The 17624-nt window shown below is 39.5% G+C and overlaps 1 protein-coding gene across 4 annotated transcripts in view; it reads left to right on the top strand.

Moving 5' to 3' along the window:
* Positions 1 to 616: 616 nt before the first annotated feature.
* The window catches only part of SNRK (SNF related kinase), a 65263-nt gene continuing 48255 nt past the window's right edge, over positions 617 to 17624 (top strand). For 2 of the 4 annotated variants that reach the window (XM_026454871.1, XM_026454869.1), the window contains exon 1: positions 617 to 781. The gene's annotated coding sequence lies outside the window, so the exon portion shown is untranslated. Of the gene's footprint in view, positions 782 to 893; positions 915 to 15311; positions 15374 to 17624 lie in introns of those variants that run through there. The other 2 variants (XM_026454868.2, XM_026454870.2) reach the window with 2 other exon arrangements.

The raw sequence follows: 17624 nt of genomic DNA, 5'->3' as shown, positions 1-17624 counted from the left end.
CTTCATGTGCTTTGATATGTCTCCACGACCGCTTACTTTTCTATGCTGTTGCCAGAGGCTGCCTAGCCGGGCCTGTGTCTCCCGCTGACCTTTAAGGCCAGCACTGCATTCAGATGTTGGGCTTTTCCAATTTTGCTCAAATAACAAAATCAACAGAATGTTTTCAAATTAGATTCCCAGCGAGAATTACAGAGAAAAAAAAATCATATTATGTACATATATGTATATACATACGTGTATGTGTGTATATATATGTATTTTTACAATTTTTTTTATCCTTGTTTAAGCCTGGGCGGGAACCAAAGAGTAAAGCGCGTGCGGCTCCCTGCCCCCTGCCGCCAAGACGCAGTCCTGTACAGACGCGGTCCCTTCCCTCCGATTTCCCCTGACAGCTCGCGCTACTTTTCCCGGCCATTGTTCCGTGTCCCTGGTGCTTCCTCCTCCCCCGTCCTCCATCCTCCTTGGGCGCCTTGCCCGCTTTGTCCCGCCAGCCACCGCAGTCCCGACTCGCCGGGGTCAGGGAGCCGCCAGGATGCCCTCCAGCAGCCCGCGCGCCTGCCGCAGGTGCGCGCCGCCCCGCCCTGCCCTTCCCGCGGCCCCGCCCCAGCGCTGACGTCACAGTGACGCGCAGCCCGCGCAGGCGCAGCTCGCCGGCACCCCCCTCCCCGCGGCCGGCAGCCCGCTCGGTATTATGATTAGCGCTGGGTGCGGGGTTTCGGCGGCCGGGAGGGAGTTGTCGGCGCCGCGGCCGCTGCGGACGGACGCTTCCCTGCCGGCTGAGGTAGGGGCGAGCGCGGAGCGCGGCGGGGCGCGGCGGCCGTAGGCAGGGGTGCGGGACCGGCCTCCGCTGCCTCAGTAGCCTCCGCCGTTGCCGGGCTGGGCGCCCGGGCCGGGGCGCTCGCCGCAGGCGGAAAGTAAGTTGCGCTCTCGGCGCCGGCCGCAGCGCGCGGCCCGGGAGGACGCGGGGCCCGGGCTGCGGCGGCCCGGACCCCGCGGCGCGGCCTGGGCTGCGGGGCGGCGGCGGGGCCCGGCGGGAGCCGTCACTGCGGCGGCGTCCGCGGGCGCCTGGAGGCCCTGCCCTTGCGGCCGCGGCGGGATTGCGGCACCTCGGAAGGCGCCCGCATCCCCGCGCCCCGCCCCGCAGCGGGCCGAGTGCGGCGCCCGCGGGGCCCCGCGCCCGGGGCGCTCGGTAGGGTGTGTGTTCTTTGAATGCGTTTTCCCCTTTCAGAAGACTGTAGAAATCCGGCCGCAGCAGAAGGGTTCCTTGGTCAAACTGCTTTACAATAGAGTGGGAATGTTGTCTGTAGAGAAAGGGCAACGGGGTAAGGCAGGAGGAGCAGTGCCGTTCCCCAGGGAGAGCTAGAATTTTTTCGGACGGGGAGACTGGGAAACCTACGTTCTTTTCCATAGTCATCGCCTGTTGATTTCTTTCTGGACCATTTTACAGGAACCTTCCTGCCTTTTACTTGGACTTGGGTTGCAGGAAAGTGGCAGCCTTTTATCTTCGGGGTTCTTGGAGCTGTGCTATTTGTAACTGTTGGATCGCATGCAATCCAGTAGCTTCATAGGGAGTTTCAGGATTTGGGGAGAATTTAGCACTGGAGTTCCTAAATCTATAGAGGTCTGAGGATATGGGACCTTTCAAACTGTCATGTTACTTTCCACCTCCCTTCCCTTTAATTATTAAATGTATATTCTCAAAATCTTAGGAACCGTGGTAAAGTTGACTTAATGCGTTAAACATTTGGTCAGGTTTTAAGGTGAAGCATGGCTTACAAGTGTTGGACATCCTGTTGAATCTCTACCAAATTCCTATCGAACATGAAATGCCTCAGTTTGGGTTCCTTGTATGGGATTGGAGCACTATGTCCCAAACCAGTCTTTTAACTTACCGGAATATATATATAGCAGTGTACTTTAAAGCCCGGGTTGTCAAGGCTTATGTAATCAGTTTGTTAATTTATAATCTTGTTACGTTGCTTTCCAGATTTATGAAATAATTCCCTTAAGGAAATCTGTCCTCAACGTCTGCTTAAATATTTCTCTCGGAATTGGATTCCTGAAGAGGAATGTACTGTACAAGTGATGATTAAAGCATACTAATTAGACAAGTTTCTTTTTTTAAAGAACACCAGATACCAAATTTTTAATCTGATTATCTGTGTAATTGTCCCTGAGAGGAGAACAGGTGACATTCCCATTTTACAGAACTAGAAATGAGAGAAATTACATGACATTCCCAAGGTCACATATTGAAGTAGTGTAGAAAGTCAAGTGCACGGTGCTAACTTTTTGTAATACTCTCATCCTCAAGGCTTTTCAGGCAGGACAGTCCCACCTTTCAATTTTTTTTTAAAGTTTTTATAATCAGTTTTTAATTCATTTTGTGCACAAAAATTATTCTCACCGTATTTTTTAAATAATTCTGAGTATTTTTTCTCTTTTATTGCAGTAAGATCCATTAGTTTAAAACATGCTAGAACTCAGAAGTTGTACTAATTTTTATTTTTCTAGACCAGAAGTATAGATTGGGGCTTTATGGTTTAGATTTAATCACATAATCCTAAAAGAAAGACTTTTGAATGTCCTTATTAAAATTGAAGGGCTTTCATGATATTTTTACTGGTCACAGGAAATACTGTTCATCTGAACTTCACTGTGAGTATTCCCTCGTATAGAAAGTGAAACTAAATAGAAAAATATTTATTTCTGGAGATGCTGAGCAGCCATGGTTCTAAGCACTGGTATAAATAAGGCATGATTTGTTCCCTGTAGCAGCTTGTCTAATCCTAAGAGCTCTTTACACCGCCCAGGAAGAAAAGGGTAGAAGTGAACTTTCTATAGGCCCGAATCTTAGGAATTAAAAACGTAGATGAGAAACTCTAGACTTAATGTAACTGCATCCCAGTTTGCTTAACAACCAAAAGATAGAGTGTTTATAACTAAGATACTTTAGTAAGGAAACTGTTATTCAGAATTTAGGTATTTCCCAGTGTGTATGTATGTGCAGGTAAACTTAGAACAACTTAGGTAGAAAAATTGAGTGGATCCTAGCAGTTCTGAAGATAAACTTAACCTTTGATCATTTATTTGTGGAATGTTTGTGTGTCTCTTTTGGGGGCCCTAAGGTAGAGGGAGGGCAGCAGTAGAAAAGTGAGTAAAAACCAGTTCCTGACTTTAGGTTCTTAGAAGCTATTGGGGAACACCAAGGTAAACATATCAGTACGAGCAGATGAACTGTGGTGAGGCATAGGGAAAACCCTGCAGAAGCACAAGGATGGCGGCAGTAACAGCCTGACATGGAAATACTTCACAGAGGAGGTGATGGTTAAACTGGTCTTGAAGAATAGGAATTCCCAGGCAGAGAAGAAGGGAAAAGGCTCAGAGGGTTCAGAAGACAAGGTCAAGTGGTGGGAGAAGAACATAGATCCAAGTGGGTGAAAGGGAGTTGAGAAGGCTGAGACAATGCAGCTGTTCTTTCCTTAAAGCCTTTGAAAAGGAAGGAGAGAAATGGGGCAGTTGCTTTGGGGTATGGAGGAGAAGGTTGTTGGTGAGGTGTTTTGTTTTAACTTTGGAAAGAGCTGGTATGAAATTCCTCAGATTTAATGGCCTCACAAGTGAGCACTGGAACTGTGTTGTCTGCTCTGGATAATCCAGAGCTATGTCATTGATCCTCATCTGCTTTTCTGCACATCTGCTGTGGGTTGTGGCTCTGTGTCTCATGGGAAACCATTTCTTGCTGGTGGTAGGGAAGGAACCTGTCTAAAGAGGATTCCTGTTTTGCCCTCCCTGAACATTTCTTTCTCTGCTGTCACTTCCAGAGCCTCCTGAGAGTCTGCTTTGGCATCGCCAGCATTTGGCCTCTGCTCAGATAGGCTCTTCCATAGCAAATCAGTCCTCTTTCCCTTTCCTTTTGCTGTTGTGCCCCCTAGTCTGCTGCCATGTGGCTACTCAAAAGTTACTTCGGACTCAGAGGTCATTAGTTGATCATTTGACATGGTTTAAGTTTTGGAGTATCTTCAAACCCAAAGCAAGATTAGGTCTATCTGTACATCTAAACACATACCCTCTTGACTAATATTTGTCGGGAGCGTTTAGTATAGGTTGATAGAATGCTTCAGGAGCCTAGATTACACAACATAACGGTGGTCAAATCGCAGCCTCACTAGGCCTCAATTTCTTAGTTGTTGACATGCAGTTCTCTCTCTTAAACCCACAAGACTGCCAGTTCTTTGAAGGCAGAGACTACTTCTTTGATCTCTACATTATCAGACCCAAGTAATGCCTGGTATATAGTCTGTACCAAGAAGTGTCTTGGTGAAGAAGGTTAAAAAAAATCTGATCTTTAATTTGTTGATTTTATCAGCCTGTTATAGAAACCACACCCTTTCTAATAAAGCCGGGTTGGATTTGAATTGTTTTTCAGTCATACAATTTCAGAACTAGAAGCAAATCCTCTACTCTCTGCTAGCATGTTGTAGATGTTCCTGTCCTGAAAGTCCAGTCTGAGAGAATGGCATCACCAGCTACCACTCTCCACTAGAGTCATTCTGGATTTCTGCCTTTGCTTAGCCTCCTGTGCATTGAGTTCTTGGATTCTACTTCCAAAATGTGTCTCCTCCACAACAACGTTATCATCACTGCCCATATCAGCTGCTCTCATTTTTAAGTCTTTAAGTAATTTACCTGGAGATATTTTCAGTTGTCTTCTTACCTGTCTTCTAGCTCTATTCTTGTCCCTTCAGTCTGATCTTCACTTTGCTGCCAGAGCAATTTGTTAAACCATCGTCTCTGATTGCCGTTCTCCTGCTCAGGATTTTTCTTGAGCTCTTTTTTTGGCTCTTTATGGTGGCCTTCATTTGTTCGTTTAATAAAATGTATCTGTATATTTTGAGTAGATGCTGTACTTGGCAGGCCCTGGGATAAAGAACTAAATAAAATGAACATGATCCTTACGTGAACTGAGCCTGTCATTTAGTTTAATGGGGGACACAGATTATTAACCACACAGTCACACAAATAATTATATGACCTCACAGTTGTGATAAGGGTCATAATGGCAAAGGACGAGGTACTGTGAGTATAGGGAGCTGGTATGTGCAGGGAGTTGGGGAGGGCAAGGGGATGGTCAGGAAGTCGTCCTTTAAGCTGGGCCTTAGAGCACGGGTAAGGGCTAGTCTAGACCTAAGAAGTAGAAATTGATGAATTACATGGAATACAAGACCCTTTGGATATCTGGTTCTTACCAACCTGCCTGACCTTGTCCCCTACGCTCTGCATATATTGTTGTCTGAGTCACGCTAAACATCCTTGGGTCTCTTTCCTGAAAAGCCTCTTCCTTACTGTTGCCAGTTTCAGTTCTTAGCTCAAACACACAAAAATTATTTCTCCAGAATGCTGTCTGTGGCATTCTCCAAGGCAGATTTAGAAGAAAAGAACACCTCTTTTTGCATATCTGTTCCCGTGAGAGACTGTGAACAAGTTTGAGACAGGGACCTTCCTAGTATCCAGTACAGGTGTTTAGGGGCCAGTTTATTGGGCCAATAGGGGATGAGGTTACTGATAAAAATGAGATGGAGAACTATATATACAACCCCTCTCAAATACTGTAATCTTGTGGGAGGGAGGCCAGTTCTAAAGTTGGGGGGATAAAATCCTTAGGTGGTTTGTATTCTACTCACACCCTGCTAATATATATTATCCTATTTAGCTTTCACAGTAACTGTCCAAGGTGGTGATTATCTTTATTTTATCAAGATATACCTTTTCATGGAAGTCGAGTAACTTGTTGGGCTGTAGATCCTGTGGTGCTCTTTCCACTGTGCTGTCATGCCACTCTGCATATGTGCTTAATAAATGAATTTTGATCATTCCTAAAGTGTGCTTCCATGGTGAAGATGATAAGAAAACTTAACTAGGTGGTACTTTGAAATGTGGAACCTTAGGACTGTTATCCTAGCTCCTCCTCTGATGTTCCCTCGCCCCCATGTGTATACACACACACTTAAGTTATTGTGTTTTACTCTATTGCATAGCTAGGGGAATAATAGTCAAGTTTGCTTTAATACTTAGCTATGTTGGTTCTTCTATATTAGAGACATTGTAGATATTTTAATATAAGTTTTACTCTTACAGTATGACTTATATGAAGTTCATTTTAGACTTAGGCCAATATACTAACAAATATTCATAGATTATTAAGCTAGAGTGTACTATATTCATGGATCTCTTTTTAAAAACAGCTGTAATATTATACAACCTTTTTATTTAATAGTGGACAGAAACAGAGTGATTACTTTTTTTTTCAGAAACTGAAAATTTATTTTGTGTAACTTAAAAAGAAATAAGTTTTAGTGATCTGTTGCACTGCATGGTGATCACAGTCAACAATAATGTATTGTATGTCTTTAAATTGCTGAAAGAATAGATCCTTAACATCCTCAACACACAAATGTGGTAAGTAGGTAAGGTGAAGGATATGTTCATGAGCTTGATTGAATCTTTCTACGGTGTATAGGTAGATGGAAACAGGGCTGATTATATTTTAGAGTAAAGTTTAACTTTCTGCTTTACCTGATTTTTTGCATGTTAAACAGTTCTCTCTTTATTGGCATAAAGTTTTATGAATGGTACTAAAGAAATTTGGAATGAGAATATTCAGTCTACAGTTTCAGGGCTTGGTTTTTGTCCTTTACTTATCTGTTTTCTGAGTATTTCCTAATCCTCTTGTGAGGAAGATGCTTTTTCAGAAACAAATGGAAAGAGTATGATTTGCAAAATACATCAAAATTACAGTTTGGGAAAGAATAAAGGACAGTATTTTTAAGGGGAAAACAAAACCTGCTTAAATTTTACCTGAATTACTTGCTGTTGTCTGGGAAGGAATCTTGCTGTCACAAAATTGTATGCAAACAATTGTGTGAAGTTATTTTCAAGGGACCCTTCCATTTTTAGATGACCAATAATTACCTCAGCCTGTTTTATGAATGGCTGTTTTCCTGTAACTTCCTTTCTCAACTTGAGATGCAGTTTCTAAACATTTCAGAAAGTTTTAAATGGAATTATGTGTTCTTAATGTTTAAACATCTAATGTTTATTAGATGAATTTCTTCCCCTTAAGACAGCTGGAGCAGGTAGCTTGCATAGTTACCTGCATAATTATGCATAGTTGCATAATTGGAGGAACACTAGAGATGTCAAAATATATTAATTTTACTGTCTTTGTTTTTCTTTGAATTAGAAAGGAGTAGGTAAAAACTTCATATTGTTTAAGGGAAAAAAAAGCAAGGCTCAGGGGTTGGTAAGGACTAGAACCCAACCCAGGCAACTTCTTAACTGGGTATAGGACCTGGACAAAGTGAGTTCTTAACCTCATTGGCGCTGCTTTTTCATTTGTAAAATGGGTATCACTCTTAAGGAATTAAATGATACAATAAATGTAAAAAGTGCAGTACATGCATAGATTCCTAGAAATTAAAATCTGTTTCCTCATTTTGAGACCTGCATTCAGACAAAACTGGAATTCTAATGGGCAACTGTGGCAGCAAAAGACATTTTAAAAATTAGAAATAAGACAAAGAAAAATCCATGGTTTGCTTTACTCGTTTCTGTATAAACCTGTTTAGGTTAGTAATAGATTTTTAGTAGTATGTATATGGGTGATAACAAGAGAGATCTATTAAGCTATAACAAAAATTTAGAGTTTTATGAAACTTTGTAGTGAAAATGAACTTTTAAAATTTGTTTACATTCTCGAATAAGCTTATTTCTGTGTTGCTTTCATGTTAATATGTAAAGGATTTTCCTCTTCCATTGAGGCTCTTTGATGAGAGGCTTTTCCTATGCATTTTTTATTCTTTAATGACACTTTGACTAAACTTAAGTATAATTCAAACACAGATATGTGGTGAATTATTTAGTATGGCAACTTTTCCATTTGTTTTGTCCAGCACCGTTGCTTAAATGATGAGCCATTAGGTATTCTTCAGGATCAGCCGCCTTTCTTAAGTTTACTAAATTTATCTCACTTCTACCCCCAAGTCATCACTTTACGCAAACTGGTGTTCTCCTTTCCTAAGCCAGCCAGCAGTAGGCACTCTTACTTTGTTGCTTGTTTACCCCACTTTCAGAAATTGTGTTCCTCTTCTCCTGTTGAAGGATAAGCCCTGGTCTGTGGACTGCCCCTGTCCTTGGTGAGCCTGCCTTCTATAGTATCCTCTATTCTTCCTCTGACATGCCTCACCTAGGCTCACTTGTATAATTATTTCTCTTTTTATATGTGAATACTATTTTCTTTTCGTTTTTTTTTTAAAGTCCTGGGATACATGTACAGAATGTGCAGGTTTGTTACATAGATATACATGTGCCATGGTGGTTTGCTGCACTGTAGATCCTATTTTCCTAAATCATTTTTAAGATTTGAATGGACAGGGACTGTGTGTTGTGTCCTGTACAGTTAAGGCTCAAATTATTTGTTAATGAAAATGACTTAGTGTTTCTGTTATTCAGACTGAAGCAGTTGCATACCTTTATTTCTTTTATTTGTTTTTCTTGTTTTCGTTTCTTTTTTTTTTTTTTGAGACAGGGTCTCGCTTTGTCTCCCAGGATGGAGTGCAGTGGCTGATCTCGGGTCGTTGCAGCATGGACTCTTGAGCTCTGGTGATCAGCCTGCCTCGGCTTCTCAAAGTGCTGGGGTTACAGGTGTGAGCCACCATGCTGGGCTGCATACCCTCTTTCTCAGAGGAAGTAAATATTTCATTGAATATGCCTTGTTTATTAACATTACATAAATAGGCATTAGATAGTATAGTACACAGTGTATTTTCAGAAAAATTGGTGTATTTCCTAGATGTCTTAATGGAAAAGTAAATGGAATGGATAATTATGTACAGAAAGTCAAAAATTTAGTAGCCTCTGCCTTTCCTGGAGTATAAAAGCAGCACATATTCACTGTCAAAAATTTTAAAAGAACAGAAAAGCATAAAGAGAAGAAATATTCTGTAATCTTACTAATTTAACATTTTAAGTTTTTAAAATATATACATTCATACAGATTATATGCTTTTTAAAAATGATTGGGACAGACCAGGTATGGTGGCTCACACCTCGTAATCCCAGCACTTTGGGAGGCCAAGGCAAGGTGAATCACTTGAGGTCAGGAGTTTGAGACCAGCCTGGCCAATATGGTGAAACCCCATCTCTACTAAAAAAAACTATAAAAATTAGCTGGGTGTGGTGGCATGTGCCTATAGTCTCAGCTACTCCGCAGGCTGAGGCAGGAGAATTGCTTGAACCTGGGAGGCGGAGGTTGCATTGAGCCAAGATCGTGCCACTGCACTCCAGCCTGGGTGATAGAGACTCTATCACAAGAAAAAAAAAAGATCGGGATTATATGTTGTGAAGTTTGGTATATACAATTTTTTTTTAAACTTAACATTATGTTGTGAGACTTTCCCATGAAATTAAATAGCCTCAAAATATGGTAGCATACTGTTAACATTGGGTATGTTGTGTTTTATTTAACCATCTCCTTATTGTAGACCTTTAGATTATTTGATTTTTTCTTGCATGTATAAATATCACTGAACATTGTTGAATGTAAATATTTGTCCTCATCTTTATTTGAGACATGAATCTAGTAGTAAGATTATTGTCAAGGATATTAATTATTTTAAGGCTCGTGAGACAGGTTGAGTATCTGTTGTCTAAAATGCTTAGCACCAGAAGTGTTTTGGATTTTGTCAGATTTTGTAACATTTGCAATATACATAATGATGGGACGCAAGTCTAAACATGAAATTAATTTCTGTTTCATTTACACCTGTACATATATGCTAAAGGTAATTTTATACCCCATTTTTAATAATTTTGTGCATGAAACCAAGTTATGACTGCATTTCCTCTCAAAAATTAATAGAAACTGTGATTGGTCACATGAGGGTTTTTTTTACTTGTAGTGTCTTGTCAGCACTGAAAGTTTCAGATTTTGGAGCATTTTTGGATTTCATATTTTCACCTTAGGGATGCTCAACCTGTACACTTACTGCCAAATTGTTTTTCAGAAAGGTAGCTTGCTTGTAGCTCCACCAGTGGAAGAGAATCCCTGGAATGAACCTGTTTTTGAGTCCAAGTCAGTGAAATGTTAGGTGCCAGTATTTTGGTTTATTGATTAGTTTTTTTGTTTTTTGTTTTTCTGTGTCACGATTCTTTTTTGGCCATTTTTTAATGATCACTTTTATCAAAATATTAGGAGGAATAAAAAGATGGTAGGGAGTTAAAGTGAGTTTTGACAGTGGTAATAAAAGCTTTAGATCAGAAGAGATTTAGATTATTAAAATTCTCCATAACTTAATATTCTGTTTTCCTGGGCACAGTAGTAATTGTGGGTTGGCTTTGTTTATTTTGGAGTAATTTCTATACACCCAGCTTTTGTTTAAGTCATTACTATTATGTGAACACTTAATGCTGGAATTGTTACCATACTACTTTTTAAATCCTACTTACCCATAGGTAGAAAGATGACATGCTTAGCATTTTTCGTCACTTTAACAAGAGACAGAATCTGTTTAGGAATTTCAACTTATTGTCTGTGTTGCTGGTCCAGGTCTTGTGGCTTGGATGTTAATCTCTTCCTCTCTACAAATACTAAGTATTATACATGAGTTAATGATTTGCTTAACTCCTGAATACATTCAAATTCCTTGATATATGCTGGACTGCGCTTGTTTTACTTAGAGGAAATAAGATTACTCAAACCAGTGCTTCAAGGATTCTGCATTGGTAACCAAATCATTGCCTCAAAAAAGTGGAACAGGCTTCTCACCATGACATTCCTAGTCCCCTCAGCAGCCCCTAGTCCATCAAAATTGATGAAAACGAAGAACATACTTTAGTAGGCAGCTACCTTGTCTTGGAAAATGCTTTCTTAGAGACTTAGGAGTACAAATTGCCCAAAAGAAGATTTCTAATAATAAATGGACTTTACTCTTTTAATTTGTAGATCCCATCTTGATCCCATCCAGCGATTGCAGACTGATAACTGTGTAACCGCATAGTAATATTCAACCAATCCAGTGAAAAACTGAATTCTTCTACAACTTAGGACCTATTGACCTGTTAATGGTTCTTATCTTTGGTTTATAGCTCATATTAATAACTCCTAGGAAGAGGCATGCTATCATTAGAAAGTGAAATATTGTTTACTTTTTTTTTTTGTTTTGAGACTGAATCTTGCTCTGTTGCTCAGGCTGGAGTGCAGTGGCGTGATCTCGGCTCACTGCAACCTCCACCTCCTGTGGTCAAGCGATTCTCCTGCGTCAGCCTCCCGAGTAGCTGAGACTACAGGCCCATGCCACCATGTCCAGCTAACTTTTGTATTTTTAGTACAGATGGGGTTTCAACATGTTGGCCAGACTGGTCTCGAACTCCTCACCTCAAGTGGTCATCCATCTGCCTTAGCCTCCCAAAGTGCTGGGATTACAGATGTGAGCCACCATGCCTGGCTGAGATATTTACTTTGAATAAAGAAAACAGCAGTGGTGACTGCATGATAGGGTTGTGTTTATTTTGCTTGACCTAAAGGTTATTCCTGGAAGACTTAGTTTACTGTCTTCCTTTCAGCCTATACCATTTAAAAAATTTTAGCAGTAAAATCAGGTTGGTAATACCATTGAGAGAGTGTTAGTTCCTCTACTTAAGTTGGTTTTTCTATAGATGTACAGTTTGGTCTATTATTTTTCAGGAGTAAGGATTACAGTTTTCATTTTTTGGTATTTGTAAAAGATACCAGATAATTTCTATGTGTAAGAAGCTTAAATGCAGTTTTAGTGGAGCTTTGCAAAAACTCAACTTTTAGTTGTCTGTGTTAGATGGATATACTGGTGCATATATGTGTGTGTGTGTGTGTGTGTGTGTATTTAAGCATTTAAATGTTTGAGAGGAATATTGGTGATCTGATTTTGGAGGAAAACTTAGATTCCAAACAAAATGTTTATTACTGTAGATAAGCTATAGAAGTAGTACAATTTTTGTGCACAGCCGTTTTTGTTCAATTCCTCTACTTTCTCATGCCATGGATTGGTTCAGAGTGGTATCCAGGCAGAGCTGCCTTTGTTGAGCATACTGTTTTGTCCCTGCCTCTCTAAGAGGTGTGAGGAAGAGGCATTTGTTTGATGTACAGTTGAGACTGCAATGGTGATGATGTTGATGAAAAGCTAAAAGTGAGTTTTAACAAGAATAACAGGGTGAATTCCAAATTGATAGTAGGTTTAACAGAAGCTGGTTCTACAACTGTTTTCAGCAGCTTGCAAAACGTGTGTAGGGCCACCCACACTTCCTTCCTCTTCTCTAGCCACACCCACATGCTTCAGTTGCTTCTGCTGTCTTTAGTAGGAGAACATCAGTATATTCTTGCAGCACATAACAGTACTTGTTTCTCAGACACAAGTTTTTATATTATGAGCACTCTTGGCAAGTTGGCCTATTTCATTTAGGTCCAGCCTAGTTATATGCCTGTGCTAAATAAAAAGGTTGCTTTAGAACGGCCTATTTAGTGGTTGCTGTTTAAAAACATGTTATCTTAGCTGTATAGTCATTTAAAATATTGATTTAGAAGAACTTAGTGCATGGGAAAATGTTCACTTTTTAAAGTAGAGGAAAAAGTAGTTATCAAACTTCATGTCCAAAATCTTAGCTTTGTAAAGAACTGTAAGTATAAAGGATGTACACTCGGACCTGATGAGAAGTCATCCTAGATGAGCGTAGAGGTGATTTTTATTTTCTTTTTTGTGCTTTTATGCATTTTCTAAACTTTCTAAAGTGAAAGTCTTGTATTAACTTTTCCAACTTGTTTTTTGGAGAGAAGTATTGTGAAAATAGTTACAAATCTCTTTTTACCCTGACATCCCGCCAAGCCCCTAAGTATTATCCCCATTTTATTTTTTAAAATTGTGTCTGGCCATATATTATAAATAGAAAATAATTTGAAAGAATCTATACCAAAATGTAAACAGATGTTATCATAAAGGGTGGGATAATGGATTTTTGTTTTCCAAATCCCCCCCCTTTTTTTTACTAGTCTATATGTTCTAATTGTGGTTTTCTCCTGAACTAAACAGATTTTTCTTTCATAATTGTTTTTGAGATTTTCTATAAGAATATATTTGATGTGAAAAAATGTAAAGGAGTATTAAGTCCTTTTTGAAAAGCTAAATGTGTTAGAAAATTATATTGATATCATTTTAAAAGCAAATACTTAGATTTTGTGAGCTGTTTTATTGAAAAACCCCCAGACTTTGATGCCTAACTAGAGACATTATTTCCTATATCTTATAGCACTCATTTTCAATTTAGTTTATTTTAGGAAACTGAACAACAGTTCAGTCTCTGAACTGGTCTCTCTTATGAAAGCAAGAGAGATAATAGTTTGGTGAATTCATTCTCTTGACGTAGGGTAAACAGCTAAAAGAATTTCTGCTTGGATGGTGGGAATGTCATCTTTGTAACAATGATGGTGGTGGTGCTAGCTGGTATTTACAGAATGCTTACTCTGTGCCAGGCACTGTTCTGAACACTTTACCTGTATTAACTCATTTGATCCTCACCATATCCTATGAGATTGTTTTCTTTTTACTAACATTTTCTGATGAAGAAACTGACCATACAGAGAAGTCAGGGGAACTTGCTGAGTTCCTTTGGCTAGTGATTGGTGAGCTGGGATTCAAATGCGGTTGTTGGTCTTTAGAACCAGTACTTACCACTGTACTACCACACTGCTTTACCACAGAGACTAGGGATGAAACAGGGGCTGCTGGAAAAAGAGAAACAGGCAAGGATAGTGGAAGGAGCTACCATATCCCTCTTGGAGCTGAAGGACCAGTCAGGTAGGCATCCCAGGGTTCGTCTGTCACTAGATACAGACCTGTGCCCATGGCTTTGCCAGCCCTATGTGTGCTGCAGAACTCTTGCTCCTTGTTCCCTCATTCCTGGCAGGAACTTGCTTTCATATCCAGAGGTCAACCACCTTTCCTCCTTCTTTCACCTTTCCTATCTTGCTTCCCCCATTCTCTTGCACTCCTTTTGTCCCAAGTGCATTTGAACTTTACTTGGACACCTCTTACCTTTAGTGTATAGTGTAAATTACTACTCCTTTTGTCCCGAGTGCATTTGAACTTTACTTGGACACCTCTTACCTTTAGTGTATAGTGTAAATTACTATGTTGGCGTCATGTGAATGTTTAGGCCTTTCTGTTATTCATGTAATAGTTAATTTTCATGGAAAGACCTGCAAGGCTACCTCAGTCAGTATTCCCTTATTGTGCCACGAAGTTGGATATAAGTGATTTGCTCACATTCCTTTTGTTTGTGGTGATAGTTTCTTTGTTACTATCAAGTGGCGGGCCTCTGATGGAGAAGGTGTTTTGTGTGATCCCTGATGCTGGCATCATAAGTGATTTCCACTTGCCTTCTGGAGGACAGTGTGTTGTAAAGCTTGCCCTCCTTGGCTGCTGTAGTGTGAGTATTTCATGAGCCTGTAGGGGCTCCTAGAGATTGGGTGGCTTTGATGCCAGGCTGAGCATAATTGGAGCTAGAGACTGCTGCTTCTCAGGCAAGTTAAGCTTCATGGTACCTAGCATGCAGTTTCATGGATTCAGTGAAATGTGAGTTTGGGGCCTGTTGTAGGAGGCATTTAAAAAATGGCAATTGTACTGTTCATTATTCTTTCTTTCTTTTCTTTTCTTTCTTTTTTTTTTTGTTGAGATGCAGTCTCACTTTGTCACCCAGGCTGGAGTGCAATGGCGCCATCTTGGCTCACTGCAGCTTCTGCCTCCGGGTTCAAGTGATTCTCCTGCCTCAGTCTCCTGAGTAGCTGGGAATACAGGCACCCGCCACCACACCCAGCTAATTTTTGTATTTTTAGTAGAGACAGGGTTTCACCATGTTGATCAGGCTAGTCCTGAGCTCCTGACCTCAATGATCCACCCGCCTCGGCCTCCCAAAGTGCTGGGATTACAGGCGTGAGCCACCGCGCCCGGCCTTGTTCATTATTATTTCTTCATTCCAGTGGAATAATTTTTCTGACCTGTCTACCTGGAAAAATCTGTTCACTCTGAAATCCCTGTTTACTAAAGGTCACTTAAAGGAGTTGTAATTCACAGAAGGCAGAAGGATAATGGGGGAAACTGGGTTACTAAAGACAAATTTTACCATTTTTATACATTTGTCTAGATCCAGCCTTAGAGTATGTATTTTGACTTTAAGCAAAATTCAAACAAATACAACTAAATCTGAATCTTTTCTGTATTTTCTTTTAGGAAAAGGAAGCAACTAACAAAACACTGTGATAACAAGGATTATTCAGTATGCAGTTTGCAGGGTATGTCTTGGAGACATTACAAATTCACCTTTATATAAGCCACATCTTAACATTCGGCATTGATGTTCAGAATGACTTTTGGGAGCTGCAAGATCCTCAAAGATCAAAAAAACGATTTAGTTACTTTGTACTCTAACTCAAAATGTACTTGATAGTAGGATTGGACAGTAGACTAGTATTTAAAAAGATGTTCACTAACGAGGATGTTTTTCGTCTCAACTTTCAATTAATCATAGTGTCCTGTTCTTAGCTATACAATTTAATTGTGGTTTCATAGACTATGGAAAAGGGGTGCTCATTAAAAAAGGACATTATTTGGTAGTAAGAGTGATTGTTTCACTATAGGGTACTCATTGTGAAGATACCAATTAGATTCTTTCCCATGAGCTTGCTGTAGATTAAAAATTATTTCACCATGCCCTCTTGTTGGCACAGGTGTGGGAAGAGAAACATTAAGGTTTAATAGTACTTATCTGTGGGTGTCTGAGGCTCTGAAAAAAAAATTTTTCATTTATTTTTGTAGTAAAAACAGTTTTGTTTTCAAAAATCAGATTCATTTATAAAATCTGATTTATGTAACTTTCCAGGAACACATCTAAACTAAAATGATAGATGAAAAGAACAAAATTATATACCTTGGGGGCAGCCTGAAGGAATGTGTTTTAAAAGCTAAAGTGGCATTTGCAACCTTATGCAATAGAAACATAGACTTGGGTAGAATTTTAAGCATAATTATTGCCCTTATAATTAATTGAAGTTAAAATATTTAAAGTTAGTTTCCTGCCCCCCCCCCCCGAGTTTTTATATTTGAAAATTAAATATACCAAATTAAAATTTCTTTGGGGAACTACTGTCCAAATAAAGCAAGGTCTTTCAATTTGGATTTTCCTGTTAATCCTGTCATTAAAGTTACTAGTTCAGATGACAGGGATAATATACATATAGAAGAAATTTGCTTCCCCCACCTCCCAACACCTAGGCATTGTATCAGTTTCTTATTTAAAAATCTTAATAGCAGGATTAATAATTTTGGTTCTAAAATCAATTTGCAAACACAGCTTAGCATAATGTTTTAAAGCACGGACTTTGGTGTCAGACAGCCCTGGGTTTCAGTCCTGGCTCTTTTACACACTGGCCATTTGACCTAGACCAAGTTACTGTGCCTCAAAGGGGAGCTAATAATTCCTGTCTCTGAGGGGAATTGTGAGGATTGAATGAGGATGATGTGAAGTATGTGGCATGTGACTGGTGTGTAATACTCATTCAGTAAATGGTAGTGCTATTTATTATTACAATAATTACCAAAATGCAAAAAATATATTAGTAAACATATTAACATTGACTTTTTGAACTTGTAATTTAACTTAACATAAATTTTTTGAGGGGGTTCTAGGTATGTGATTCAGATCATTTCTGAAGTGGTATAAATATAAAAGTGACTTTATGCTTCTTTTATAGTTAGTATTTTAACTCTTAAGATGATATTATCCAAAATGGGGCATTGTTTAGAGTGGCCAAATGTTTATAAAGAATGTGGACTTTGAAATTTATTAATTAGGTGTGAATCCTAGCTTTTGCAGTTAATGTCACTTGTACCTAGAGCAGCCTATTGCCTTAGCTATAAAAATGAGACCAGTGCTGACTGACCAGGCACGGTGGCTCAAGCCTGTAATCTTTGTACTTTGGGAGGCCAAGGCAGGAGGATTGCATGAGGCCAGGAGTTCAAGACCAGCCTGAACAACATAGCAAGACCCTGTCTCTAATAAGAATAAATAACAGTTTTTAAAAATTAAAAAAAATCTTACCCATTATATGTCAAATTTCATTTTTTGGGATATTTTTTATCTAAGTGGACTCAATAATTAATGCTCTTAATATGTAACTGAAAATGTGAAACTGTATATTGAGAGCCGTAGAAAAAGCTTCGTCAAAGGGATAGATACTGACTAATGGGAGAGAGCTGGCCTTAGGAGGTTGCTGTATTCCTCATTGGATTTTGTTACTCAGTTCTGTTAAATGTTGGTCAGAAAAAAAAGTGAGGGTTCAGCCTGTGAGATATAAAGTTGCATCTTGTTTAATTTTATACATGTTTGTTTTTCTGAGTCAGTGTAATTTATGGGGAACCTATTTCTATTCATTTATTATAAAAGTTGAAATTTTTAAGCACAGTATGAAATGTGGTTCTTAAAAACCAAATGATCTTTAAATCATCTGTAAGAATGCATGCCTGTTTACTCTTAGAATATAATCA

This window comes from Piliocolobus tephrosceles, chromosome 2 (assembly GCF_002776525.5).
Source record: "Piliocolobus tephrosceles isolate RC106 chromosome 2, ASM277652v3, whole genome shotgun sequence".
NCBI classification, from domain to species: domain Eukaryota; kingdom Metazoa; phylum Chordata; class Mammalia; order Primates; family Cercopithecidae; genus Piliocolobus; species Piliocolobus tephrosceles.
The sequence above is the reverse complement of the archived record's forward strand: the minus strand, read 5'-3'. Positions and strand labels throughout refer to the sequence as shown.